Genomic DNA, 25,372 nt, shown 5'->3' with positions numbered 1-25,372 from the left:
ACAAACCAGGCAGCAGCAGTCCCCATGGGGTGCTGGAAGTCCATGAAAGGAGGCTGTGCTTTTCCGTGCAGGCAGTGGAAGGCCTGAAAGGTTTTAGGCAGGGAGGACCATCCCAGGTCCCAGGCTGCCCCGTGGAGGGCGGATTTCACAGGGAGACAGATGGAGGACGTTGCACCCCTGCGTGGGGGCTGAGGAGGGTCTGAGCTACATTTTAACTTCAAGGTGAGCCAGAGGAAAGCAGCCTGCCAATTAAGCCCCCAAGGCAGGTATGCACTTCTCCCAAACTCTCCACATAGCTCAGTAGGGACAGGGGTCCATGACCAGGACAGACTCTGGAGGGGCCACCAGGGGGCCAGGAAAGGAGGGCAGAGCCTCACTCAAGCCTGGTTCTCCCGCCTCATCCACCCCAAAACCCTTGACCCCAAAACAAACATCCCGGAAAACAGATCGGGACACTCCACCAAACTCCACTATAAACAACCGTAAAATAAACCCAGGCCCATATGCTGACGATACTGAAAGAATCAGACACGTGCCTAGTGAAGTCAGGCAGCGGGGAAAAATCTGGCTGTCCTTTCGGTTTTGGTTTTAGGAGATGCAGAAAGTGCTGCTGACAGAAACTATGCATTTGGCACCCACCGACCCTCAAACATCGACAGAGAACACCGGGTGCCTGACACTCGCCTCTCCAGGCATGGGGGCTGCTATCTCGGCAACGTAGGGTATCTTGCCTCAAGTCACAGAGAAGCAGCAGCAGAGCCCGGGCTCTGGAACCGGGGCTTCGGGATGTCCCTGCGCCCAGGGCAGGCAGGGGAGGCCTACGGATCCCTCTTGAGGGATGACCGTAGGTACAGAAAATAAAAGGTACGGGGTTACAAGGGAAACCAAGCATTTTGAAATGTTAAATTGCTTAAAAATCAAATTTGTGAGACAGCCATGCATATCCTTCTGAATTAACATACTAAATAACAGGATGAATCCGTGAGCGTAAAATCAACTGTCACTTAGGAGTAGTGGAGGCGTCAGTGCCCCTTAGCGAATGGGACGTGAATGTGATGTAATGAAATACCCAGGCTTCCTGCTGGGGGCCAAGGCCCTGGCTTCGTAACTGGGGAAATGCTGAGTTTCATCCAGAGGCAGCGAAAACCACAACGCTGTATGTTCCCCATCTAAGTCCAAGCCCCATGAATTCTCTCCCCGCCCCGCAGCGGCCTGTGGGGAACTCTCCGAGGTGCTGACCCCGGCCTTGGACGGGTCTTGGCTCTTGGACAGGGGCGTCCCGTGACTCTTCGTCTCTGAGCAGGCACAGCTGGCCTTCCGGAGAAAGTGGGGTGTGTTCTCGGGTCTCCCCCAGTCAGACCCTTGGCTTTCTTGCCCAGCCTCCCTGGACAGTCACACACACTGGTGACCCATGATGTCGACTCCTCCCCAGTCCTGGACCCCTTCAAAGTCCAGCCCATGCTCAGAGCAGGAGGCTTTGCTTCCCCTAAAGTCCACTATTGTCCTCAGGTCCAAAAGGCAGGCGCAGAAGAGGGCGTGACCGGCAGAATCACGGCCCTCAAAGATGTCCCTGTTTTGAATGTGTCCCCTTATGTGGCAAAGGGGACTCTGCAGAAATGACTGAGTTAAGGATCAGGAGAGGGAGAGATGACCCTGGATTATCTGGGCGGGCCACCCTGAACCACAAGGGTCCTTGTAAGAGAGGGACAGGAGGTTAGAGAGGAGAGGAGACAAGAGGCTGCCCTGCTGGCTCTGAAGGCAGAGGAGGGGCCTTGAGCCAAGGAACACAGGCGAGGCAGCCTCTGGAAGCTGGGAAAGGTGAGGAACGGATTCTCCCTGGAGCCTCCAGAAACTTAGGTATTACAAATTTCATGTTTAGACTTGGGTCCCATCCCCACGATATCTCACTATGTGCATACAAACATTCTACAACTTAAAGCCAAGATCTGAAACACTCCTGATCCCAGTCATTTCAGATAAGGGATTCTCACAGCCTGTACCATTGTCATTCCATTGGACAGATGGAGAAACCAAGTCTCGGAGGAATCGTGATGGGCTATGGGAGACCTGCCTGGATGTGTCCTGGAGGGCACGGGAGGGACTCCCATAACTGGGTAGAGCTGTTTGTCTCCAGCCTTATGTGGATGGCCCATAAGGAGGTACCCCCTCCTACAGACTAGCACAGTGAGGCTCAGACAGGCAGTGTGACAGTGTGACTGGGGGTCCATCCGCGGAACAGGCAGCTGGTGGGGAGGCAGGGACTCACCTGTCCACTGAGAGCTGTGGCTTCCTCTACAAAACGGGGAGACTAGGGGGGCTGCGGTGACTACAATGGACACGTGCCAGACCCCGGTGCACTGGTCTGTGCTGCCCCAGGACAGGAGCATGGGCAGTGGCACCCAGTCCTGCCTGTGGCCCCTGGTGGGAGCGGGTGAAAGGGGAGCATGGAACTGAATTCGCTTGGCCACTTCGGGACAGAGTCCTGGGAGAGGCTCTCTGGGAAAGCCCCTTTCACTCCAGCCGTATGGCAGAGCTGGGACCCAATCTCAGGAAACCTCACTCGCAAGAGTCCTCTGTGTCCTCCCTGCAGCCCCCTCTGTCCACCCGAGACTGTTTCAAAGCGTCTGGTCTGGGGAAAGGCTCAACTCTCTGACACAGAATCCAGGGAGTCCTTCTCAGAGGGATGCCATCGGCCTGGAAAGTTCTCTCCATTATTACTGAGACGCACAGCTGGTCCCTGTGCACCACTGTCTCTCCCCAGCCTCAGAGGCAGGTCCTGTCCTCAGCTCCTCTTTACAGATGAGGAAACTGAGGCACAGGGAGGTAACGCTGCTTGCCCAGGGTTTCCAGGTGGCAGGGCTGGGGAAACCAGGAATACAGGGACGAGGAAAGGAATCCCCTTCACAGCAGAGCTCAATGGGCCCAGAAGGGGCGGAGCAGGGCCATGCTATCCAGCCCCAGACAGCAGCTGCTAAGTGCTTAATCCCCAGGCTGGGGCAGGGAACCCGGGAGGGGGAGTTAGTGTTTGAAGGGCTTCATTTCTGCAAGGTTCAAGGTGAAAGGGGTTCTGGAGACAGATCGTGGTCATGATTGTACAATATGCTTAACACCACTTACTGTACACTTAAAAATGGTTAAAATCATACTTTTTTTTTTTTTTGAAATGGAATCTTGCTCTGTCACCCAGGCTGGAGTGCAGTGGTGCTATCTTGACTCGCTGCAACCTTCGTCTCCTGGGTTCAAGCAATTCTCCTGCCTCAGCCTCCCGAGTAGCTGGGATTACAGGCGCCCGCTACCATGCCCAGCTAATTTTGGTATTTTTAGTTGAGATGGGGTTTCACCATGTTGGCCCAGACTCGTCTAGAACTCCTGACCTCAAGTGATTCACCCATCTCAACCTCCCAGTGCTGGGATTATAGGCGTGAGCCACGGCCTGGCCAAAATCATATATTTTATGTTGTGTGTATGTAGTTTTTTTTTTTCTTTTTCTTTTTGAGACAGAGTCTTACTCTGTCACCCAGGCCGGAGTGCAGTGGCACGATCTTGGCTCACTGCAACCTCCGCCTCCCGGGTTCCAATGATTCTCATTCCTCAGCTTCCCGAGTAGCTGGGATTACAGGTGCCTGCCACCACACCTGGCTGAATTTTTTTTGTATTTTTAGTAGAGAGGGGATCTTGCCAGGTTGGCCAGGCTGGTCTCTAACTCCTGACCTCAAGTGATCTGCATGCTTTGGCCTGCCAAAGTGCTGAGATTACAGGCATGAGCCACCACACCCAGCTGCTCCAGCAGTGGTCGTGACAAGGCCAGGCATGGGGCCGGCTGCGCAGCTTTCGCTGTGGCTGCTGCAGCTGTCCCGGGCTAAGTGACAGTCCAGGTCTGCAACTGTGCCCCTGACTCCAGCAATTGCACCCTTATTCAGCTGCTTATTACCCAGCAAGGCACCAGCCAGTCAAGCTGCCCTGCTGGGCACACAACTAATTGGGATGGTTGGGTTTGGAGAGGAGGAAATGGGGGCAAGGGAGCCACCCACCCCTGCCTCAGCGCCAGTCGCACAGCAAGCCCCAATCCGCCATGTCCCTCTCATCAGGCCCCAGGTGAGGGATGCCTGGAGGAGAGAGGAGCTCAGGAAAGGCAGCTCTTGACTCCCCAGTGCAGGGGGTGAGTCCTCCTACTCCACCTGCTGGGGCCTCCTGCTTTACAAACGCCCACACGGGTCACCTGGACACCTCTGGGGCCTGCCTTCCACTACATCATGCCCTGGGTCTGTTTCAGGAACCCACAGGTGAAGAGACAGAGAAACGCAGGGGTAGGGGGGACAGAGAGAAGGGGGAGCAAAAACAGAAACAGTGACAGAGAGTGAGAAAAAGAGACAGGGAGGGAGGGAGATGGAGAAAACTAGGAGAGAGAGACAGAAAGCAAAGCAGGGAGAGAGGAAAAGAGACAGGGAGGGAGGGAGATGGAGAAAACTAGGAGAGAGAGAGCAAAGCAGACAGGGAGAGAGAGAGGAAAAGAGGGAGGGAGGGAGATGGAGAAAACTAGGAGAGAGAGAGACAGAGCAGACAGGGAGAGAGAGAAAAAAAGAGACAGGGAGGGAGGGAGATGTAGAAAACTAGGAGAGAGACACAGAGAGCAAAGATAGGGAGAAAGAGAGGAAAAGAGACAGGGAAGGAGGGAGATGGAGAAAACTAGGAGAGACAGAGCATAGCAGATAGGGAGAGAGAGAGGAAAAGAGACAGGGAAGGAGGAAGATGGAGAAAACTAGGAGAGATACATAGAGAACAAAGCATATAGGGAGAGAGAGAGGAAAAGAGACAGGGAGGAAGAGAGATGGAGAAAACTAGGAGAGACAGAGAGCAAAGCAGATAGGGAGAGAGAGAGAGAGGAAAAGAGACATGGAAGGAGGGAGATGGAGAAAAATAGAGACAGAGAGCAAAGCAGATAGGGAGACGGAGAGTAAAAGAGACAGGGAGGAAGAGAGATGGAGAAAACTAGGAAAGAGAGACAGAGCAAAGCAGATAGGGAGATAGGAAAAGGGAGGAAGGCACAGAAAGGGGGGAAAAGAGAGGGAGGGACAGAGAGGGAGGAAAAGAGAAAGGGAAAAAGAGAGGGGGAGAAATGGGGAGAGGGAGGGAAGGAGGAGAAGAAGGGAGGGAAACAGAGAAAATTCCTGTCCTAACTCTCCCACCCTTTTCTCAAAGGCAGAGAATGCAGAATCCCCGCCAGGACACCCAAGCTGGGGTACAAATGCTGTGCATTGTTTGGTAGCCCTGCGACCTCAGGAGGTAGCCAGCTCCCAGGTGTCCATTCACCGTTTGCTGCACCGAGATTGGTGTTGGGCCTGTTAACACACAGGCAGTGTCTTCACACCGAAGCGTGGGCCGCATGGTGCCTTCTGGAGTAGGGGGCCATCTTGTGAAGACCAGGATGTGGGTCCCCAGTCCCCTCCACACTCAGGGAAGACTCTGCCACAGAGGGGACATGTATGTCCTGGAGCATGACCACTGTGAGGCCAGGTGTGGTGGAGACAGCTGTCCATCCCCTGGCAGCCACCACAGCTTCTCCTCTCCCACAGCACTGAAGCCCCATTGTCAGCCAGGCACATGCCCCCTCCCAGATAAGGACTACATTTCCCAGCCTCCCTTGCAGCTAGGTGTGGTCACGTGACTGAGTTTTGGCCAACAGAATGTGAGCACTGTTCTGGGGGCAACTCCTAGGTTGCATTCTTAAAAGACCGGCTCATGGTCTTCCTGTGGTCATGGGGGTAAGCTAGGGTCACACCCCAAAGATGGAGTGGCTCAAGACAGAAGAGGCCTGGGCACAGTGACCTCACAGAGCAGTCACCACACTGAGTGACTGGTACTTGAGAGAAATGTGTTTTTCTCGTTTAATAAAACATCCTTTTTATATATGATTTTTAAATATAACATAAAACTTGCCATTTTATCAATTTTAAAGTTCACAGTTCAGTGGCATTCAGCACATTCAACGCTGTGCATCGGTCACCTCTACCTGCTTGCAGGGCACTGCCGTCGCCCCCACCAGAAACCCTGCACCCAGGAAGCAGCCACTTCCCGTTCCTCCCACCCCAGCCCCTGGTAACCCAGTCCACTCCCTGTCCCCATGAATTTCCCTGGTCTAGAGAGTTCACATGCCACATTTGTCCTTTTGTGACCGGCTTCCTTCACTCAGCATCACGTTCTCAGGCTCATTCATGCTGCAGCCAGTGTCAGACCTTAAGATGCTGTTATTTTAGGTCTGGTCAGTTTGGCCTCCTCCTTTATTTTTATTTTTTACTGTTCCTTGAGAAGCAGGCCTCACTCACAGGCAGCGTGCTCAGCACTGGCCTGGCCTCCTCCTAACACACCAGGTGCTCCAGGCTGAGTCCCCCTCAGGTTCCCAAGTGAAGCCCCCACTCCAAAGGTGCTGTATGTGGAGACAGGGCCCTTAAGGAGGTAATTAAGGTTAAACGAGGCCCTATGGGTGGGGCCCCAATCTGATGGAACTGGTGGCCTTCTAAGAAGATGAAGAGAGGGAGATCCTCTCCATGCACCAAGGAAAGCCTCGTGAACACAGCGAGAAGGAGCCCAAGGAGCGAGCCCCCAGTGGAACTCCATAGGCACCGTGCTCTTGGACTGTCCAGCTTTCAGAACTGGGAGAAAACGCACCCAGTCTACGGTATTTTGTTATGGCAGCCCAAGCTGAGCCATGAGGCAGAAGAGAAAGGCGAACGCCCGGAGAAAGAAAACCATACGCCCAAGGCACATAGGGGCCCGCGTTCCTTTTCCTCCTCTGTCCTAACCGCCCCTGACCCACCAGCTGCACGTTTTTCCTGCAGGCTTGAACCCAAGCCAGGGCCTTAACTGTTCCCAGGCACTGACTGATTCACTTATGCAGGTTGCAGCCCCCAAACACTGGACGATGAAGCCGGGAAACTGGCCTCGGCCCTGAGCCAAGTTCCTTCACCCTCATATGAACTCCATCATCCGACCCCGTCGTTGCAGACATACCGGGACAGAACATCGCTCATCTCCCTGTTCCCACGAGGAAGCTGCAGCCCCCTCTGTAAGTCCCCCAACAAATGCCACGGACTGTCCACCCTGGTGTTCAGAGCTTCCTTTGCTGGAATCCTAACCCACCCCTATCTCAGGAAGGTTTACATCCAGTCCTTTGTGGGAACTCTCCTGCCTGCGGCTTTTGGGGTGACTCCAGCTGAGGGTTCGGCTGGAGGGAACAGCATGAAAGACTCTGTTTCCTGGGCTGTACAACAGGTGTCACGGCACCTGCAACACTGAGTGTTCTCTGACATAGGCAGGCAGAGATGCCTGCAGGGCTCTTGGCTCACAGCACATACTGGGCTGACCAGCTCAGGAAGGGAAGTTGATGCCATGCACCCCGATCGGTTAACTTTCAAGGGGTGCAGCTTGCCAACAATCCCCCGAGACCCACTATCGAGCTCCACTGCCACGCAGCAGTGCCCCACCCCCAGCAGTCCCACTCGGGACATCAGTGCAGAGGCCAGGAGGGCACGTGGGCAAAGGGAATGGCATGGTGACAGCAGCTGAGCGGCAAGTGAGACCCCTAGGCAGACTCAGGGCCAGGCTCACAGTCAGCACTTTCTGTCGAACCTCATTCAATCCAGAGCCTCCTATGAGGTGGGCAGAGCAGATGTGGGGACCATGAGATGGCCAGACTGGTTCCCTACACGGGGGGCCGGGACGTGGGCTGGTGCCTGCACTGCCCTGGTTACATGTTCTGAAGATCGCCCTTGGAAACAGTTATGACTATTTAGGGAATATAGGAAATTAAAATAGAACATTATTGGCTGGGCGCAGTGGCTTACACCTACAATCCCAGCACTTTGGGAGGCTGAGGCAGGAGAATTCTTGAGGCCAGGAATTGGAGACCAGCCTGGTCAACATAGTGAGACCCCATCTCTACAAAACATAAAAATATTAGCTGGGCGTGGTGGTGCATGCCTGCAGTCCCAGCTCCTCAGGAGGCTGAGGTGGGAGGATCATTTGAGCCCAGGAGATTTGAGGCTGCAGTGAGCTATGATCTTACCACTGCACTCCAGACTGGGGGACAGAGCAGAACAAGACCCTGTCTCAAAACATAAAATTATTTGTTTTGTAACCAGGGAGAAAGAGGTTCAACAAAGTGAAGCCACTTTCTCTGATGGCCACGCAGGGAGGCCGGAGGGCCTGGTGGGCTGTGTGCCTCAAATATGCAGCCCAAGGGCCCTGGCAGGGTGGCGGGAAGGCTCAGGAAGCCCACAGCAGCAGACTTGACTCTCCCATCTCCACGGTTACTGCTGATGCAGGGTCTGACCCTGCCAGGCCTTCAGGGAGAAACCAAGCAGGGCCCCACTCAAGACACTCAACCCCCAGGCGCTGCCTGCTGACCTCAGGCAAACTGGATCCTGGCTAAGGAAACTCGCGGGGCCTTGCCCCTGGACGCCTCCAACAAAGAGGAGCTGGTTTGCAGTGACAACGTTTTCCCGGAGCCGAACTCCAGCAGGGATTTATCACACATTCTTGTTGAAGGCCACCAGGTGACCAGTGGACATGTGTGGTTACGCCCAGGCCGAGTGGCCACCAGTTCCTGTGAGAAGAGGCCAGAGCGGCGGTCAGAGCTCATGGGAGCAGCATCTCCATGTGGCAGGCGGGCCTCAGAGGTGCTGCTGGAGAAGCCCCGGCAGGTTGCTGCACAGCCAGTGTGCGGGGTTTGCAACCTGCCCCTGCGGACCCCAAGGTCAAAGCAGCGAGGCTGAGACGTTGATGGTCATGACTCTGGGGACTTTCTGGTGGCAGGGACAACCTGAGCAACCCAGGGCTCCTTCCCATCCCATTCCCCAGCTGCCACTGGGAAGCAGGAGTCTAGCAGATTGTCGTGCCTGAGGCTCAGATAAGAAAACCGAGGCTCAGACTGGTGAAGGCTTGCACCAGGTTGCACAGGCACAGGCTGGTCTGACCACACCTAACCACGAAGAGGTGTTCAACTTTATTAGAATGTTCCTCTCCTTCCCTCCTCCCCCACCGCCTGCTGAATGCTGAGAAGGAAAGCTGACCTAGCTTCAGGGAGCTCACAATTCCAACAGTACCGAAAAACTGTACTGCAAGATAAATGACCACATAAAGACGGAAAAGTAAGTGTTTCAGGATCTGAAAAAGGGAGCAGCCAACCCCATCTGGGAGCTGGGGATGAGTTCAGAGAGGCGCATCTGAACTGCGTCTTGAGGGATGCATGGGAGCTCACTAAGAAGGAAGGGTGGCCGGGCGTGGTGGCTCATGCCTATAATCCCAGCACTTTGGGAGGCCGAGGCGGGCGGATCACGAGGTCAGGAGATCAAGACGATCCTAGCTAACACGGTGAAACCCCATCTCTACTAAAAACACACAAAAAAATTAGCCAGGCATGGTGGTGGCGCCTGTACTCCTAGCTACTCAGGAGGCTGAGGCAGGAGAATGGCGTGAACCCGGGAGGCGGAGCTTACGGTGAGCCAAGATCGCACCACTGTACTCCAGCCTGGGCAACAGAGCTGGAGTACAAAAAAAAAAAAGAAAAAAACCAAGAAGGAAGGGCATTCCCAACAGAGGGACCCGCATATGCAAAGAGGAAGGCACCATGTACTCGTGGACCGTCCAGAGGACGGTGGGCAGGTGTGCAGAATACCGGCCAGGCGACAGCCAAAAACAAGGCCAGAACTCCAGGAGGACTGCACGTCTTGCTGGGGAGCCTGGTCTTTATCCCAGGGACTCTTACGCAATGGAGCAGAGTGATCAGACTGCTGCTCTGCCATTCTGTCGCCTGCAGAGATGACCGCACCAAAGATGGGCAGCTAGGTGCCTTTCCAGAGGCGAGTGTCCTGGGCAGGGGTCATGCCCCACTCTCCTTGTTGTCTCCTCTGCACAGGTGTAGACAGCAGGCCTCTGTCCCACGTGGCCTTCTCTGTGTGTGTCTGTGTCTCTTCTCCTCTAAGGACACCAGTCCCACTCGACTCCAGTGGGACCTCATCTTAATTAACTACATCTGCAACAACCCTATTTCCAATTACAGTCATGATCACATTCAGTGGCATAAACTTTAGGGGCATGATCACCCCTGTGATTGGAACTGTGCAACCTCCTTCATATACATAACCCCGCAGCAGCTTCAAGGGTGGGTACTCTTATCCGCTTATGGGGGGGTGGACAGGGAAACTGAGGCCCTGGATGGCAGAGCCAGGGCTCTAACACCCAGGCTGTTTCCTTATCTCCTCCCCAGGAGTCCAGGTCCAGCGGTCCCAGGAGCCAGAAAGGTAAAGGTGAGCCGGGAAAACGTCACCCTGGGGCCCCCTGACACTTCAGCAATTTCCCTAGTACTTGGGTGGCACGGGAAGGTTCAGGGACCCGGGCAGCTTTTGCCTTTCCTGCAGAAGGCAAAAGCTCGGCAGGCTCTGCAGCCACTCCCTCTAGAAGGTGAGCTCATCAAGTACCAAGTCTCCCATGACAGCTGCAAAAGCGACGTGCGCCCGGGGGCCGCCCTCAGGTTTGGCCCCAGGGTGCGCCCCGCCCCTTCTTTTCTGAGACGGTGCCTGGTGAGGAGGGCTTGGAGCCAGGCGGATAAATACCCGGGACCAGACGCACAGCCTCATCCCTCAGTGCCTACCCAAACTCACAGCCCAGACCTCTCCTGAACACAGAACCAGGCAGGGCCCTGCCCTGGGGGAGCTCGAGGTCTCAGGCAGAGAGGCTGATGCTGACAGAGAAACACACTCAACACTGAATGAGATGCAAATACTTATGAAAAACCCAAGCTGTAGACTTTTCACTAAAGTAGATACACAGTGGTCCACAAGCACAGGGAAAGGTGCTCACCGCCATCAGCCTCCAGGGAATGCAAATCACAGCCACAGCGAGATGCACCTCACAGCCCTGAGCATGGCGGTAAGCAGGAGGCAGACAGCGGTGAGTGCTGGCGAGGACAGGCCACGCTGGAGCCCTCCGGCACTGCTGGTGAGAACGCCAAGGTGCAGCTGCTGTTGGAAACAGTCTGGCTGCGCCTCAGGAAGTTAAACTCAGAGTCACCACAGGTCCCAGCAACTCCTCTCCTGGGTGTCTACCCGAGAGAAGTGAAAACACACAGCCACATGGAGGTGTGTACACAGTGTTCGTAACAGTGTTATTTGCAAGAGACAAGAGCTGAACAACTCCAATATCCATCAACTAATGAGCAGATGAACAAAACGCAGTCCATCCACACCGGGGCTATCGCTCAGCCACAAAAGCGAGGGGAGCCCTGACGACGCCCACTATGATGCAGGTAAGCCTTGAAGGCATCGCACAGAGTGAAAGAAGCCAGCACAGAAGAACGTACTGTCCGGTTCCAATCACACGGAAGGTCCAGGATACATAAAGCCAGAGAGACAGAAAAGAGTTTGGCAGTTGCCAGGGGCTAAGGGAGGGGCAATAGGGAGGGAGATGGACCGTTCATGAGCAAGGAGTTCCTTTTTTGGGGTAAAGATGTTCCAGAAGTAGACACTGGCAAAGGTTGCACAACTTGGTGAATGCACAAGAAACCACCAAATTGTGTACTTTGAGAGGGCGAATGTCATGGTATGTGGACATACCTCCATAAAAAGAAAACTGAGCCAGGCCCAGTGGCTCACGCCTGTAATCCCAGCACTTTGGGAGGCCGAGGTGGGCGGATCATCTGAGGTCAGGAGTTCAAGACCAGCCTGGCCCACATGGTGAAACCCTGTCTCTACTAAAAATACAAAAATTAGCCAGCCGCGGTGGCATATGCCTGTAATCCCAGTTACTCAGGAGACTGAGGCAGGATAATCACTTGAACCCAGGAGGCAGAAGTTGCAATGAGCCAAGATTATACCACTGCACTCCAGCCTGGGTGACAGAGTGAGTCTCAAAAGAAAAGAAAAAAAGAAAGAAAGAAAATTGGGCCAGCTGTGGTAGCTCATACCTTAATCCCAGCACTTCAGGAGGCTGAGGCAGGAGGATTGCTTCAGCCAAGGAGTTCAGGACCAGCCTGAGCAACACAGCCAGATCCCTGTCCCTACAAAGAAATAATAAAATAGAAAAATAACAGAATAAGACTACAGGTGGGGCGCACCTGTAGTCCCAGCTACTCAGGAGGTGGAGGCTGCCATGAGCTGAGATTGTGCCGCTGCACTCCAGCCTGGGCAACAGAGCAAGATCCTGTCTCAAAAAAAAGTAGAGAAAAGCAGAGAGGAAAGAAAGAAAGAAAAAAAAGGAGAAAGATAAGAAGGAAAGGAAGAAAGAAAAAAGAAAACTAACAAGGCGCCGGCACATTCCTTGTGAACGTGAAGAATGAGCTCCCACACCGCTCCCCCTGGGCTTGGGACAGTGTTTTCAGTGTCCTCTGAGAACCATCCTCTGCCCGTGTCCTAGGGGAGCTGCTGGTCAGCATGTCCCTCCCACAACCACCTGCCCTCACATCTGCAGTGAGCACGTGCCCGGCCTGGTCAATCAGAAATTACATCCCTCATAGGCAGAGATCAGGCACGGAGCTTCAGCGGAGCCCATCGAAGCCTTTCTAGGCCCTGGAGAAATGGGTCTCTCCCCGGCTCCAGGACTGAGAACCTTAAGGACTATGTGAGCACAGACACACCGGCCTTTCCTAACACACATGGAACACCTGCTGTGGCATGAAATTAAACCCAAGGAGGAAAGCAGAACCAAGAACGGGAGTGAGGGAGAGCATGCTCTGACACTGTGGGCACCTGGATCCAGCTATGCCTGCAGGTACCCAGGGAATAAGAGCCAATGAAATCACTTTTCACTTAAGCTAATTTGAGCTGTGATTGTGCCTCTTGCAACCAAGTCCTGATTGACAGTCAGCTCACATTTTACACAGATGTGGATATGGAGGAAACCTCAGGGGTCCCAATCACTTTTTTTTTTTTTTTGAGACAAGTTTCACTCTAGTTACCCAGGCTGGAGTGCAGTGGTGCAATCTCGGCTCACCGCAACCTCTACCTCCCGGGTTCAAGCGATTCTCCTGCCTCAGCCTCTCAAGTAGCTGGGATTAGAGGCATGCACCACCACACCAGGCTAATTTTGTATTTTTAGTAGAGACAGGGTTTCACCATGTCGGTCAGGCTGGTCTCGAACTCCTGACCTCAAGTGATCCACCCACCTCAGCCTCCCGAAGTCCTGGGATTCCAGGCATGAGCCACCGTGCCTGGCCCCAGATCACTCATATAAAGGTCTGTCAGGGCTATGTGTGTAGGAGCTCTGCTCTGCAAAACACATAGACCTTTAAGCAATGGACTCTAGCGGAGCAAGACGCTAGGGAGTGAGGTCTGTCTTGCTCCTTTCTTCCCTGCCTGTTTCTTTCTTCTGCCTCCAGGTGGGAGGGTGGAACTGTAAGCTGAGTGCTCGAATGGTGTGACTGCCCAGGCACTGGGACCCTAATGAGCTGGAGGGTGAGGTACGTGATCCACCATGCAGCAGAGTCTCCTGTGTCCCTGGAGAGACAAAGCAAGGCCCAGGGCCCAGGCTGGGGATGCAGAGGTGGAGGTGGGGGCAGCGCAGAGCCACACATAGAGAGGGTGAGGGGCGTGTGAAAAGCGTGGCATCTGAAAGCAGGCATGTGTTCTCTTGGGGACCGAGCCAACCCACCCTCCACTTGGCCGAGCCATCTGTGAAGTCGATCGCACACATGTGCTGCCGAGGGTAGTTTCTCCACGGAACACTGTCATGGTCAGCAAAGCACCAGGTGTGCGGACACGGGGGCCACAGGCGTGGGGCACCACGGTGAGCACACAGGAGCCTGAGGACAAAGAAAATCTGGTGGGGAGAGGAGGGGGAGGGGCTGAGCTGACATCCAGGTTATACCAGGTAAGTGGCGAGTTCTGAACACACCAGGGAACACAGGTGAATCCGAGGTGGGGGCCGTGATGGGCAGGGGGTGAGGGGGAAGGTCAGCAGCACAGGTTTCAAAACCCAGGAGAGGGCTGGGCACGGTGGCTCACGCCTGTGATCCCAGTACTTTGAGAGGCTGAGGCGGGCGGATCACCTGAGGTCAGGAGTTCGAGACCAGCCTAGGCAACATGGTGAAACCCCACCTCTACTAAAAATACAAAAATTAGCTGGGTGTGGTGTGGTGGCGGATGCCTATAATCCCAGCTACTCGGGAGGCTGAGGCAGGAGAATCACCTGAACCCGGGAGGTGGAAGTCACAGTTAGCTGAGATTGCACAACTGCACTCCAGCCTGGGCAACAGAGCAAGACTCTGTCTCAAAAACCAGAAAAACAAAAACAAAAACAAATCCCAGGGGGCAACCTGGGCCACAGTGGAACCAAATCCACACCTACCAGGAACCCGACTGTGGCCTTACTAGAGATGGGCCCTCTGCAGGTGGAATAGTTAAGATGGGGTCACACTGGAATAGGGCAGGCCTTAAATCCAATGGCTGTTGTCCCTAGGAGAGGGAGACAGAGACACACAGAGGGAAGACAGCCCTGTGAACTCAGGGTGGGAACTGGGGTGATGCGGCCACAAGCCAAGGAATGCCTGAAGTCGCCTGGAGCTGGAAGGGGCAAGGAGGGTCCTCCTGAGAGCCTTGGGAGAAAGTGCAGCCCTGATGATACTCGAGTTTAGACCTGTGACCTCCAGGGCTGTGAGGGAGTGCATTTCTGCTGTTCTGAGCCGCTTTGGGGTGCTTTGTTATGGCAGGGGCAGGAGACTCACACGGGGAAGATGAGGCGTGTCCTGGAGGAGCAATGGTCCTCTGTGGCTGCAGCCCACGGTGTGAGGATAGCACATGGACAGGATTCTCCTGTATGCCTTCAAGAGCCACCCACCAGGCCCTGCATCAGTCAGCGGCTGTCACAGCAATGCCGAGTAACAAGTCCCTCCAAGAAACAAAGAAACCCCACTAGGTGGCTCAAAATAGTAAGTTATTTCCATGCACGAATGGATGCCCATGCTCGACCCATTTTATAGAACTGAAAACAAGGCCCAGAGAGCGGAAGCTCCTTGCCTGGGGCCACACAGCTAGTAAACAGCAGAGCCACTGCCGTTTCTCAGGAACACCAATGAGAACTGGGCTCCAGCTGCCACAGGGGTTTCTGGGGTTAGATTTGTGGAAAACGTGCCTGGCAGTCACCAGGACCTGGGACAGACTGTCAGGAGCATTTTGGAGTTTCGCTCCCTGGGGCCTGTAGGGAGGGAATGGGCATGTCCATTCTAGAAACGGGAGCACCAGAGGGGACAGACCTGCCCCAGCCAGAATGCAGAGTGTACGGGTCTCGGGAGCTGCCAAAAGCGACCACACACAGTGGCTCCAAACCACACACACTTATTCATGTAGAGCTTTAGAGGTCACAAGTCAAGAGGAGTCTTATGCGGCTGGAATCAAGGTCTTAGCAGGGCTGCCTCCCTGGAGGAGAATCCGTTTCTCACCTTTTCCAGCTTTTAGCAGCCACCTGCACTCCAGGCCTCGTGACTCTCCCTCCACCTTCCAGTAGCATTGCCTCTGCTTCCGGGGTCCCTCGCACGGACTCTGTGACCCTCCCCCAAAACCCCCGTGATTCTATTTGCCCATCTGCGTAATTCAGGGTGATTCCCCCGTCTCAGGTGCCTCGACTCAGTCACATCTGCAAAGTCCCTCTTACCAGGGAACGTGACACCCACAGGTTCCGGGATTAGGATGTGGACATCTATGGGAGTCATCATTCCTGCGGCAGGGAGAAGCCCCTCAGTGACACAGCAGTCAAGGCCACCCAGTCACCTCCCCCTGGAGCCCTCCCTCCCAACCAAGGCAAATCAGGACAGCCCTGAACTGGGTAACGAGGCAGCATCTACCCACAGCTTTGAATGCACACATCACCTAGCCAGCAACGCCTGCTCTAGGAGACCAGGGTGCAGAATTCCCCAGGCTAGCAGCAAGGGAGGGTGGACTTGAACAGCTGTTGCAGTCTTGTGAGACTGAAAGATCAGATGTGTCCAAAATGCTCATTACTAGGGTAAGGCTAGGACGACACGGTGCATCCACGCTGCGGAACATGACGTGGCTATTAAGGAAACACACACATGTAGATACCCTGACGTGGAAAGATGACCTTGATACAAGTGAGGAGGAAAGAAAACAAGCTATAAAGCAATATGCACGGTACGATTTTATTTCTACAAAAGGGAATGGCGTAGGAGTGACATGGATTTGACGACGTGCTGAAAAAACTCTGAAGATGCCGTAATGGCCTCTACGGGGGTGGACAGTGTGCAGTGGGACCTGGTGACTTTATACGCATCTGTCTCACTGTTTTAATATTTTTACGAGGATGTGTTATAATTTTAATGAGAAATAATTTTTAAAAATCAAAAATATCCCCCTCCATTTCAGGTCCTTAAAGGCTGCCTTTCCTAGATGGTCCATCAGAGTGTCCCCGGTGACTTTCCTGTAGATAATTCACCCTCACCAGGGCCCACCTGTGGGGCTTCCTGCTGGGCCTCCCTCCACCCTCAGCTCCAGGCATGGCCAGCCGAGATCCCTAACTCACTGGAGAACTCTGCAGCCAGGAAGCCACAGCAGAGAGCAGAGCGGGGACAGGCAGAGGCCCCAAGGCACAGCTCGCAGACTCCAGCTTGGGCCAGGCACACAGCAGGTGCTGGAGACACAAAGGGATCTGGAAGCCCCTTTCTGAGCAGGTCTTACCCTGGGTTTTGCACACCCCCAGAGCAACGCTGTTTAGAGGACATTTCAAGGCCGTCATCAGCAAGAATTCCCAAGCCTAGCCTGGGTGTGAAGGGTGTGAGAGGAGGAACAGGACTGAAAGAGACGCCTGGGTGAGAGTTCTAGTCCCCCCCAGGCACTGACCAGCTTGGAGACCAGGCACTGCCCTTCTTAGCAACCAGGCCCCAACTTCCCCCTGCAGTTCACTTCCTGCTATGCCTGCAGGACAGTCCTGAGCTGCTAGAAGGACCTGCCTGGCGAGAAGATTCTGAATGTAGCCACCAATTAGCTGTGTCTGTAGTGGGTACAGGGCAGGAGGAAGAGTGGCAGAGGTGCCCGGGATGTGTCACCTCTGATCTACATGCCCAGTCAAGGCTACACTCACAAGGAAAAATCACAGACAGGGACATCACCTGACGACCAGCACATGAGCCTGCCACCATGGTCCTGCTGACTGCCATGGAGATCCAAGGGCCTCAACTCACAAGAGTAGGTACCGTCATCCAGGTGGCCACCTCCGTAAGCTCCGCACCTGCCTGGCCTCCAGGATAGATGGGGGCTGACCCCACCCAGGCCATCCTAGCCCAGCTGTGTGCACCCTCCCCACACACTGAAGACCGAAGCAGGAGGATCACTTGAGCCTGGGAGGTCAAGGTTGCAGTGGGTCATGATGGCACCACTGCACTCCGGCCTGCGCAGAGCAAGACCCTGTCTCGAAAAAGAAAAAAAGTTATATTTCCTGTAATCCCAGCACTTTGGGAGGCCGAGACGGGTGGATCACAAGGTCAGGAGATCGAGACCATCCTGGCTAACACGGTGAAACCCCGTCTCTACTAAAAAAAAAAATACAAAAAACTAGCCGGGCGAGGTGGCGGGCGCCTGTAGTCCCAGCTACTCGGGAGGCTGAGGCAGGAGAATGGCGTAAACCCGGGAGGCGGAGCTTGCAGTGAGCTGAGATCCGGCCACTGCACTCCAGCCTGGGCGACAGAGCGAGACTCCGTCTCAAAAAAAAAAAAAAAAAAAAAAAAAAAAAAAAAGTTATATTTCTACTATATTGTAGTCTATTAAGCGTGCTATAGCATTATATCTTAAAAAATTACGAATCTTTTTTTTTTTTTTTTTTTTTTGAGACGGAGTCTCGCTCTGTCCCCCAGGCTGGAGTGCAGTGGCCGGATCTCAGCTCACTGCAAGCTCCGCCTCCCGGGTTTACGCCATTCTCCTGCCTCAGCCTCCCGAGTAGCTGGGACCACAGGCGCCGCCACCTCGCCCGGCTAATTTTTTGTGTTTTTAGTAGAGACGGGGTTTCGCCGTGTTAGCCAGGATGGTCTCGATCTCCTGACCTAGTGATCCGCCCGTCTCGGCCTCCCAAAGTGCTGGGATTACAGGCTTGAGCCACCGCGCCCGGCCACGAATCTTAATTTTAAAATACTGTATTGCTAAAAAACGTGAACAACCATCTGGGCCTTCAGTGGAGGGCCTTGGCTTGGCTGTGGATGATCAGCGTGGTGAGCGCTGAAGGCTGAGGCGGCAGCTTCTTAAAATAAGACAACAATGTTGGCTGCATCAATGGACTCTTCCTTTCACAAAAGGCTTCTCTGTAGCATGTGATGCTATTTGATAGCATTTGATTCACCGTAGAGCTTCATTCAAAACCGGAGTGAATCCTCTCAAACTCTGCTCCTGCTTTATCGACTCTGTTGAAGGAATATTCTAAATCTTTGCTGTCACTTCAACAACGTCTGCAGCACCTTCGCCAGGAGTAGATTCCATCGCAAGAAACCATTTTCTTGGCTCACCCCTAAGCAGCAACTCTGCAGTCTTTCAAGTGTGATCGTGAGCTTGCAGCAATGCAGTCCCATCTGCAGGCTCCGCTTCTAATTCCAGTTCTCTTGCCATGTCCACCACGTTTGCAGTTGCTTCCTCCACTGAAGTCTTGAGCCCCTGAAGCCGTCCATAAGGGCTGGAATCAACTTCTTCTAAACTGTTGTTAATGTGGATATTCTGACCTCCACCCTTGAATCGCGAATGTTCTTCATGGGATCTAGAATGCTGAATCCTTTCCAGATGGTTTTCTTTTTGTTTTTTTTTTTTTTTTTTTTGAGACGGAGTCTCGCTGTGTCGCCCGGGCTGGAGTGCAGTGGCCGGATCTCAGCTCACTGCAAGCTCCGCCTCCGGGGTTTACGCCATTCTCCTGCCTCAGCCTCCCGAGTAGCTGGGACTACAGGCGCCCGCCATCTCGCCCAGCTAGTTTTTTGTATTTTTTAGTAGAGACGGGGTTTCACCGTGTTAGCCAGGATGGTCTCGATCTCCTGACCTCGTGATCCACCCGTCTCGGCCTCCCAAAGTGCTGGGATTACAGGCTTGAGCCACCGCGCCTGGCCTCCAGATGGTTTTCAATGGACTTTGCCCAGATCCATCACAGAAATCACTATCTATGGCAGCCTTACGAAATGTGTTTCTTTTTTTTTTTTTTTTTTTTTTTTGAGACAGAGTCTTACTCTGTCGCCCAGGCTGGAGTGCAGTGGCGCGATCTCGGCTTACTGCAAGCTCTGCCCCGCTGGGTTCACGCCATTCTCCTGCCTCAGCCTCCCGTGTAGCTGGGACTACAGGCGCCCGCCACCACAACCGGCTAATTTTTTTTTGTATTTTTAGTAGAGATGGGGTTTCACCGTGTTAGCCAGGATGGTCTCGATCTCCTGACCTCGTGATCCACCCGTCTCGGCCTCCCAAAGTGCTGGGACTACAGGCATGAGCCACTGCGCCCAGCCACGAAATGTATTTCTTAAATAATAAGACCTGAAAGCTGAATGCTGGATGTTGTGTTAGCAGGCACGCAAACAACATTCATCTCCCTGTACATCTCCATGGGAGCTCTTGGGTGAGTAGTAATATTTTAAAAGGAATCTTTTTCCGAGCAGTAGATCACAACACCGGGCTTAAAACTATTCTGGAAACCATGCTGTAAGCAGACGTGCGGCCATCCAGGCTTTGCTGTTCCATTTCTAGAGCACAGAGTAGATTTTACACAATTCTTACGGGCCCTAGGATTTTCGGAATGTTCAATGAACACTGGCTTCAAGTTAACGTCTCAGCTGTGCTAGCCCCTAACAAGAGAGCCAGCGTGTCCTTCAAAGCCAGCCATTAGCTTCTTTCCAGCATGAAAGTCCTAGACAGCATCTTATTCCAATGGAAAGATACTGAACATCTGTTTCGCGTAGCCACCTTCACCAACAATCTTAGCTAGATCTTCTGGGTAACCCGCGGCCTCACCTTGCACTTTATGATCTGGATGCGGCTTCTTTCCTTAAACCTCATGAACCAACTTCCACTCACTTCCAGCTCTTCCTCTGCAGCTTCCCCACCTCTCTCAGCCTTCATAGCATGAAAGAGTTGAGCCTTGCTCTGGATCAGGCTTGGGCTTAAGGGAATGTTGTGATTAGTGTGATCTTCTCTTCAGAGCCTAAAACTTTCTCCATATCAGCACTAAGATTGTTTCGCTTTCTTATCATTCATGTATTCACCGGAGTAGCACTTTTAATCTTCTTCAATAACTTTTCCTTTACATCCAAAACTAGGCTGCCTAGTGCATGAGGCCTGTCTCAGCTTTCGACACACCTTCCTCTCTACACTTAATCATTTCCAGCTTTTGATTTAAAAGGGGAGATGTGAGTCTCTTCTTTCACAGGAACACTTAGAGACCACTGTAGCGTTATTAGTTGGCCTAATTTTAATACTGTTGTGTCTCAGGGAATAGGGAGGCCGGAGGAGACAGAGGGATGGGGGAGCGGCTGGTTGGAGGATTGGTCAGAACACAGAGCATTTATTAAGTTCACTGTCTTATGTGGGTACAATGTGTGGCATCCCAAAATAACCAGACATAATCATGAAAAAGCTTGAAATACCCTGAGAATTACCAAAATGTGACACAGAGACACGAAGTGAGCATGTACTGCTGGGAAAATGGCACCAATAGGCTTGCTCCACGCACGGATGCCACGAACCTCCAATGTGTAAAAACACAGCCTCTGCAAAGCACAATGAAGCGAAGCCTCCTGAAACAAGGTGTGCCTGGCCCCCCGAACAATCCCTCCTCCTCCTCCTCCTCCTCTCAGCTGGGGTTTCTGCTTTGCAAAACCCCTTGGCATCTCTTCACAGCAACGTTTACAGGAGACGCAGCAGAGGGGGGGTCCCAGCAGAAACGACGCCACCAGATCCCGGCTGAGCTCTTGCAGGCTTTGCGGGGCTGCAGGAGGCACAGCTTTCACATGGGCCACCCTGTCTCTCCCTCTCCCGCAGCAAAGGCAGCCAGTGGGTCACACTTGAGATGCCTCCTGGGCCATGAACCTTCACCCTGGGGTTCTGAGCAGGTCCCAGGGGACAAAGTGGCGATGGGAACAGGAAGGAGAAATGGGCTACAGTCTGCCCCATCGCCCCCCGCTCGGCTTCTACCAGAGCTTTCTGCCTTTATTTGGTGTCCACAGTGGGTAGGGATGAGGGGGCTGTGAGAGCTGCTGTGGCAGAGGGGTCGGCTGTAGAAAATAAAGCCATGCCACACTGTGGGACTTTCCTCTCGACGATGGGTGACACATTTACATTGTGATTCCCAACCCAAGGCCTCTAGTGAGCAGCAGATCAAGGAAAGCAATTGAATTTCATCTTCTAGAGCAACCCAGGCTTTGAGGACCGCGATGAATTCCTTATGTCCGCCCGGGGACAGCGAGGGGTTCAGGACAGGCAACGCCGTGCGAAGGTGCCCTGTGTGTGCCCTCCCGGCAGGAGATGCGTCATGAAAACATCTTGAGTGTGTGACGGCAGGAGGGGCCAATGCCCCGTGGTCCACTGCTAGGTGACACGGCAGGATGGAGCCATCTCAGACTTTCACCAGTGGGAGCTCCCACTGGAGTGAGGTGGACCCCACAGGAGAACAGCACGGGAGACTGCAGCCCCTTCTCACCTGACCTCAGCTCCGCGGGGCCACCGGCTCCTGCCCCTCTCTGCAGCAGAGGGTCTCACCCAGACAGAACCTCTTGGAACCACCTGCTTCACCATGCCCCCCCCGCCATCTCCACGGCCACACCCTTGCTGGGTTGGACTCTGCCTCCAACCTGTGTTGCAGCTGCCTGTGCGATGCCTCATCTCCCCGCGGGGCCAAGGCCCCCCCCCCCCCGGTGGCAGCACTCACACAAGACAGGAGAGAGCCAGGGGTGCTCAGGACAGCAGCATTTGCATCCTGGGGACCAGGTCAGATGCAGGTGTTGGGGTCCCATCTAGATATGAAGAGACAAAGTCCAGGGCCTGACCACCATTTTTACAAGCCCTCCAGGAACCTGGAGAGTGTGGAAGGCTCTGAACCCCGGGCGCATCCCAGACAATGATGTCACATGGCCGGGGAGGGCATCGTGTGCCTTAGAACCCACAGTGACTCCAGGGCCTGGGGCTGAGACCCGGCCTAAGGAGGAGTCCTGGATCCTACCCTCCCAGCCGAGGACCAGGGCCAGTCCCCTTAGCAGCACAGGACCTCAGTCTCCCCCTCTGCCGAGTGGAAACAACGGCACCACCTCTCAGATTCCGAGTTCCACACCTCTCGCCCCGTTTTCCAAGAAAACCCACATTCCATCCTCCTCAGCCTTCCCTGCAGAGCTGCTCTCAGGGGAAGGGCCTAGCACTCTGCGGAGGACACAGCAAACCGTTTCTCACTTTGCGCAGCCTGACAAGCCCTGCCGGCCGGGGCGGGCGAGGACAGCGCCAGCTGCCCTACAGCTCCCTCGCATCTCTAGGTTGTGACAGTGGCAGGAGCCCGCCCGGGGCCAGTCACTCCTCGGCCCACGTGGTACGGCCGCTCTCACGCTCCAGTGGAGGGTTGGCCCCGGGCTGTGGGCGCCTGAGCCAGTCATTCATTGGCTTCACTCTCCAGGGCAGCGGACTCTGTTCCCTTCTTTTTTTTTCTTTTTTTCCAAATTCTAAGTCCATTAAGAAAGCACAACTCCAGGCCCTGCAGCCCAGAATGGAGGCTCATCCCCCATCCTCTGATGACCAAAAATACTGTGTAGCCTCCCGCCTCCGAGGGTCACACCAGTGAGCTCACAAACACACGTGCCTCCCATGCTTCTAACAGCAGGGCTGGGGGAGGATGACACCAATGGAGACGGTGCAACCACAGGCCCGGCCCCACGCCGAGGCTACTACAGGGAGAAGGGAGCCCCGCCCCCCTTCAGTGGGGAACCCAGCCCAGAGAGGGGAGGCGACCGGTCTGGGATGTGCGGCCACAACAGCCCAGGCTGGATGTGGGTCTGCAGGTCTCAGAGGCAAGGGTGAGAAGCCGGTTCCTAGTGCCCATTTGAGGCGTGACACCTCCTCTCTTGGACACTTTAAGTGCCAGTGACCTGGAGACCACCCAGGCCATACACCCCCACCTGGGCGCACCTGTGCAGCTGTACACTCTGGCTCCATGGGTGAGCATGGATGTGCAGGCTGTGCACAGCGGTGTGGAGGCCGTGAGTGGTGTGCAGAGCCATGTGCGTGGACAGCAGGACACAGCGGGTGAGCCAGTCCCTTTCTCACAAAGGAGCTACACTCCAAGACCCTGGTTGTGTGAATGCAGAAGCAGGAACCCCCTCCCTCCTCACGGTGCCTGATTGGGCAAAGGGACGGAGTCAGCTCGGACTCCACCAGTGCAGAAGGCAAGCCCCGACCCGCCAGGGAGCACAAGCTGCTGGGTCTTGAAGGCTGTCGGGGGCAGGTTGGGGGTGGGTTCCGTCAGTTTCACAGCTGCACAGGCCTGCAAACCCTTCCCTCTCACTCCCTCCACCCGTCTGCCAAGGCTGGCTGGCCAGTGCCCCAAGGGCTGGGGACCCAGTAGGAGCCGCGCCCACCCCACCCTGGTCCCGGCTCCTTTGCATGGGTCTCAGGTCTCGCCCTCCCAACCCAGCCCCTGGGCTTCGTGCCAGCATGGTGCCCACTTGTACGTAGGCATCTCCCCCAACAATGCTCCCACAGAGCCCCTGGGACCCCGAAACCCCAGGAAGAGGCTGGATGCCCCAGGAAGGGAGTTGCTACCACCTAAGCTTCACAGGCCTTCAGAGATTAGAAGCCGAGGTCCAGAGAGGCTGACAACCCGCCGTGGGGCAGCTCTGCACTTGCGCTGCGCCAGCCCTGTCCAGGCCACCTTGGCTCCATACCAGGAACCTGCTTCTCTCAATGTCTAGGGGAATTCGTCTGAAAACTGTCCCAGGTCCCACGTCCCCCCAGTCCTATAGACATCCGCCCAGTGCCAGAGCTATGAAACAAGCTCAGTCCTGCAGAGCACTGTCTGCGAAGTCCCCGAGCTGCTGAGAACTAATGAACTGATGAACTCATGAACCAATCCGCAGGTCACACAGGAGCTGCCACGAGCTTCCTCAATTCCGTGACGCTGCTGTCCCCCAGCCCCCAAAACTGCTTCTTGTCCACTAGGGTCAAAAAAGCAACTACACAAAATAGAAAGGGTCGAAAAACGAAACACAGAGGAAAGAAATTCACCAAAATGCCACAGAGAGCGCTCGGCCGATTCGTCAGACCAGAGCTAATGCTGCTTTCCCCCTCCTCAGTATTACTTATTTTCCTGTGGAACGAGTATTACATTTATGATGGAAAAAATAACCACTGATTCTAATTTGTTCTTAAAATCCCAGGTGAGTAGTCACACGTGGGCTACTGTTTATTTCCCTGCCTGAATATTTCTGGGGGAGCAGGGAAGGGCAAACAGAGCAATTTTGGACCTCAGTGTCAGGTGGTAATTCATGTTTCTTTCAGCTTCTTAGAATCAATCTTGTTTCCCTCTAAAACGACCGAAGTCACGAGTGACATATTCTGCCAACAAACCACAGCCACCATTTTTGTTTTTCACTGTAGATCAAGGGTCACTGAAAATCAGAACCAAATGGGCTGAACTTTAATTAGCGACAGGTCAGGAAGGGCTGAGTCGCACCCAAGCTGGGAGCTTTCCTGGAGGAACTCCACGTGTGCCCCAGCTGAGAACACAGAACCATCCAGAAAGACACAGGGAAATGTCCCCCAGGAAGCCTCCTGCCTGGGCAGCCCATGGCTTCCCACGCAGCTTCCAGATCCCTGCCCCAAGCCTCTCCGGGCTACCCCAAGGGCCCTCCTCTGGCCCAGGAAAGCAAACGCCGGTGGATAGCAAAGGCTCTGGGTTTTCTGAAACACCTTCCCAAGTCTTGACAAAGCCCTTTAGTAACCTCAGTTACTTTAGAACCCAAATGTCTACCTGTGGGACCCGTGGCTTTTCACAGGGGAACTTCCTCCAACCTGCAGCAGGCGGCTCCTGCCGGCCACAGCCTTCCTAGGACCAGCCCCTTGCTCACACACTCACCCACAGGAGCCAGACCCTGGGTGCCTTCCTCCATCCCTGAAGGCCCCACCCTGCACCCACTCCTAAAGGTACCCACAAGCCATGTGGACCCCACCCACAGTCACCTCTGAATCCATTCCTTAGGGCCTGGAGGCCCCACTGGACCCCAAATTCAGTAAGTCATGCAGTGATTTAGACCAGCGGCTGCCCCAAAGCACCAGGCCTGTATGAGCCCCTTGCCAGGCACCCACAATTGGCCTCCCAACTGCTGCCATCTCCCAGGGTCCAGGAAGAATCCAGACCTCAGGTCTGCGTAGCAGAGGCAGCT

At 54.4% G+C, this 25,372-nt stretch overlaps 1 protein-coding gene across 1 annotated transcript in view; it reads right to left on the bottom strand.

Annotated features, from left to right (window-relative positions):
* The window catches only part of JPH3 (junctophilin 3), a 108,278-nt gene that overhangs the window by 40,257 nt on the left and 42,649 nt on the right, over positions 1-25,372 (bottom strand). The window lies entirely within an intron of this gene.

The sequence above is a fragment of the Macaca fascicularis genome, chromosome 20 (genome assembly GCF_037993035.2).
Source record: "Macaca fascicularis isolate 582-1 chromosome 20, T2T-MFA8v1.1".
NCBI lineage: Eukaryota > Metazoa > Chordata > Mammalia > Primates > Cercopithecidae > Macaca > Macaca fascicularis.
The sequence above is the reverse complement of the archived record's forward strand: the minus strand, read 5'-3'. Positions and strand labels throughout refer to the sequence as shown.